This window comes from Arachis duranensis, chromosome 3 (assembly GCF_000817695.3).
Source record: "Arachis duranensis cultivar V14167 chromosome 3, aradu.V14167.gnm2.J7QH, whole genome shotgun sequence".
In the NCBI taxonomy this organism is placed as follows: domain Eukaryota; kingdom Viridiplantae; phylum Streptophyta; class Magnoliopsida; order Fabales; family Fabaceae; genus Arachis; species Arachis duranensis.
The window spans coordinates 80,779,031-80,783,064 of NC_029774.3; the positions used below are offsets into that span (position 1 = coordinate 80,779,031).

Below are 4,034 nucleotides of genomic sequence, written 5' to 3' on the forward strand. Positions count from 1 at the left end.
GAAGTTTGTTACTTTCTTGTTAAGAAAGGTTCAATCTTTAAATTCTAGAATCATATCTTTTAGTTTCTTGTTAGTTAAGTAATGAATTTTAATTTTAAAAATTTAAATCTTTTTCAGCCATATCTTTTTATCATATATTTTTCAAAAATTTGATTTCAAAATATCTTATCTAACTTCTTATCTTCTTATCTTTTCAAATTTGACTTTAATATCTTTTTCAACTAACTATTTGACTTTTTGTTTGTTTCTTATCTTTTTCAAAACCACCTAACTACTTTTCTCTCTCTAATTTTTGAAAATATCTCATCCCTTTTTCAAAATTCTTTTTAAATTAACTAATTGTTTTAAATTTAAAGTTTAATTATATCTTATCTTTAATTTTCGAAAATCATTAACTACTTTTTCAAAATTATTTTCGAATTCTCCCTCTCCTCTCTTCTTCTATTTATTTATTTATTTACTAACTTCCCTATATGAGCAGGAACAAGGAAAAAGGCATTCTTGTTGAAGCTGATCCAGAACCTGAAAGGACTCTGAAGAGGAAACAAAGAGAAGCTAAATTACAACAATCCAGAGACAACCTTTCTAAAATTTTCGAACAAGAGAAGAAGATGGCAGCCGAACCCAACAACAATAATGCAAGGAGAATGCTAGGTGATTTCACTAAACCAACGTCAAAATTTTATGGAAGAAGCATCTCCATTCCGACCATTGGAGCAAACAATTTTGAGCTGAAACCTCAATTAGTTGCATCTGAAGATCCTTACCAGTTTTTAACTGAGTTCTTGCAGATTTGTGAGACTGTAAAGACGAATGGAGTATATCCTGAAGTCTACAGGCTCATGCTTTTCCCTTTTGCTGTAAGAGACAGAGCTAGAATATGGTTGGACTCACAACCTAAAGATAGCCTTGACTCTTGGGATAAGCTGGTCACGGCCTTCTTAGATAAATTCTTTCCTCCTCAAAAGCTGAGCAAGCTTAGAGTTGATGTTCAGACCTTCAAACAAAAAGATGGTAAATCCCTCTATGAAGCTTGGGAAAGATACAAGCAGATGACCAAAAAGTGTCATTCTGACATGTTTTCAGAATGGACCATATTAGATATATTCTATTATGGTCTATCTGAGTTTTCCAAGATGTCATTGGACCATTCTGCAGGTGGATCCATTCACCTAAAGAAAATGCCTGCAGAAGCTCAAGAACTTATTGACATGGTTGCAAATAACCAATTCATGTACACTTCTGAGAGGAATTCCGTGAATAGTGGGACGCCTCAGAGGAAGGGAGTTCTTGAAATTGATGCTCTGAATGCCATATTGGCTCAGAACAAAGTGCTGACTCAGAAAGTCAACATGATCTCTCAAAGTCTGAATTGATGGCAAAATGCATCCAACAGTACTAAAGAGACAGCTTCTGAAGAAGCTTATGATCCTGAAAACCTTGCAATGGCAGAGGTTAACTACATGGGTGAACCTTATGGAAACACATATAATTCATCATGGAGAAATCATCCGAATTTCTCATGGAAGAATCAACAAAAGCCTGAACAAGGCTTTAATAAGAAACATGCTAAACAATAACAAGCCTTTTCCATCATCTTCTCAGCAACAGACAGAGAATTCTGAGCAGAGCCACTCTAATTTAGCAAATTTAGTCTCTGATCTGTCTAAGGCCACTTTAAGTTTTATGAGTGAAACAAGGTCCTCCATAAAAAATTTGGAGGCACAAGTGGGCCAGCTGAGTAAGAAAGTCATTGAAACTCCTCCCAGCATTCTCCCAAGCAATACAGAAGAGAATCCAAAAGGAGAGTGCAAGGTCATTGATGTAATCAATATGGCCGAATGCACAAGGGAGGAGAAGGACAAAAATCCTAGTGAGGAAGACCTCCTGGGACGCCTCTCAAACAAGAAGGAGTTCCCTATTGAGGACCTGAAGGAATCTGAGGCTCATATAGAGACCATAGAGATTCCATTAAATCTCCTTCTGCCATTCATGAGCTCTGAAGATTATTCTTCCTCTGAAGAGGATGAAGATATAACTGGAGAGCAAGTTGCTCAATATCTAGGAGCTATCATGAAGCTGAATGCCAAGTTGTTTGGTAATGAGACTTGGGAAGGTGAACCTCCCTTGCTCATTAGTGAACTAGATACATGGGTTCAGAAAACTTTACCTTAAAAGAGACAAGATCCTGGTAAATTCTTAAAACCCTGTACCATAGGCACCATGACCTTTAACAAAGCTCTGTGTGATCTGGGGTCAGGGATAAATCTTATGCCACTCTTTGTAATGGAGAAACTAGGGAGTTTTTAGGTAGCTTTTAGTATGATCTAGTTACTTTTAGGGATATTTTCATTAGTTTTTATGATAAATTAACATTTCTAGACTTTACTATGAGTTTGTGTGTTTTTTTGTGATTTCAGATATTTTCTGGCTGAAATTGAGGGACCTGAGCAAAACTCTGAGAAAAGGCTGACAAAGGACTGCTGATGCTGTTGGATTCTGATCTTCCTGCACTCAAAATGAATTTTCTGGAGCTACAGAACTCCAAATGGCGCGCCCTTAACGGCGTTGGAAAGTAGACATCCAGAGCTTTCCAACAATATATAATAGTTCATACTTTATTCGTGATTAGATGACGTAAACTGGCGCTCAACGCCAGTTCCATGTTGCTGTCTGGAGTCAAACGCCAGAAACATGTCACGAACCAGAGTTGAACGCCCAAAACACGTTACAACTTGGCTTTCAACACCAAAAGAAGCCTCAGCTCGTGGATAGATCAAACTCAGCCCAAGCACACACCAAGTGGGCCCTGGAAGTGGATTTATGCATCAATTACTTACTCCTGTAAACCCTAGTAGCTAGTCTAGTATAAATAGGATAGTTTACTTAGTTATTAGACATCTCTGGATGCCTAGTCCTTAGACCTTCATGGGGGCTGGCCATTCGGCCATGTCTGAACCTCTTTCACTTATGTATTTTCTACGGTGGAGTTTCTACACACCATAGATTAAGGGTGTGGAGCTCTAATGTACCTCAAGTTTTAATGAAATTACTATTATTTTCTATCCAATTAGATTTATTCCTGTTCTAAGATATTTGTTGCACTTCAACTTGATGAATGTGATGATCCGTGACACTCATCATCATTCTCACCTATGAACGCGTGACTGACAACCACTTTTGTTCTACCTTAGACCGGGCGCATATCTCTTGGATTCCTTAATCAGAATCTTCGTGGTATAAGCTAGAATTGATAGCGGCATTCATGGGAATCTGGAAAGTCTAACCTTGTCTGTGGTATTCTGAGTAGGATTCTGGGATTGAATGACTGTGACGAGCTTCAAACTCCTGAAGGCTGGGCGTTAGTGACAGACGCAAAAGAATCACGGGATTCTATTCCAACCTGATTGAGAACCGACAGATGATTAGCTGTGCTGACAGAGCATTTGGACCATTTTCACTGAGAGGATGGGATGTAGCCATTGACAACGGTGATGCCCTACATATAGCTTGCCATGGAAAGGAGTAAGAAGGATTGGATGAATGTAATAAGAAAGTAGAGATTCGGAAGGAACACAGCATCTCCATGCACCTATCTGAAATTCCCACCATTGGATTACATAAGTATTTCTATCCTTTATTATTTAAGCAAGTATCTCTTTATATTTCCCGTAACCAATTATTATCTGCCTGACTGAGATTTACAAGATGACCGTAGCTTGCTTCATACCAATAATCTCCATGGGATCGACCCTTACTCACGTAAGGTATTACTTGGACGACCCAGTGCACTTGCTGGTTAGTTGTGCGGAGTTGTGACTAAGTGTATTTCACGTGTGAGAGCTACCAAGTCATTGGAGCCATTGTTGATGATCACAAAATCCGTGCACCAATCTCCTCCCCAAAAGATAAGATAAGATAACCAACTTATCTCAAAGGAAGATCATTGATGAGCGGATAATTTATACGTTTTTTGGCATTGTTTTTAGGTAGTTTTTAGTAGGATCTAGCTACTTTTAGGGATGTTTTTATTA

The 4,034-nt window shown here is 38.1% G+C and overlaps 1 non-coding gene across 1 annotated transcript; it reads right to left on the reverse strand.

The window, feature by feature from the left end:
• Positions 1-974: 974 nt before the first annotated feature.
• LOC127745902 (small nucleolar RNA R71) lies at positions 975-1,078 on the reverse strand. The gene has a single exon (XR_008007525.1). It is a non-coding gene; the product is annotated as a small nucleolar RNA R71 (small nucleolar RNA).
• Positions 1,079-4,034: the final 2,956 nt, after the last annotated feature.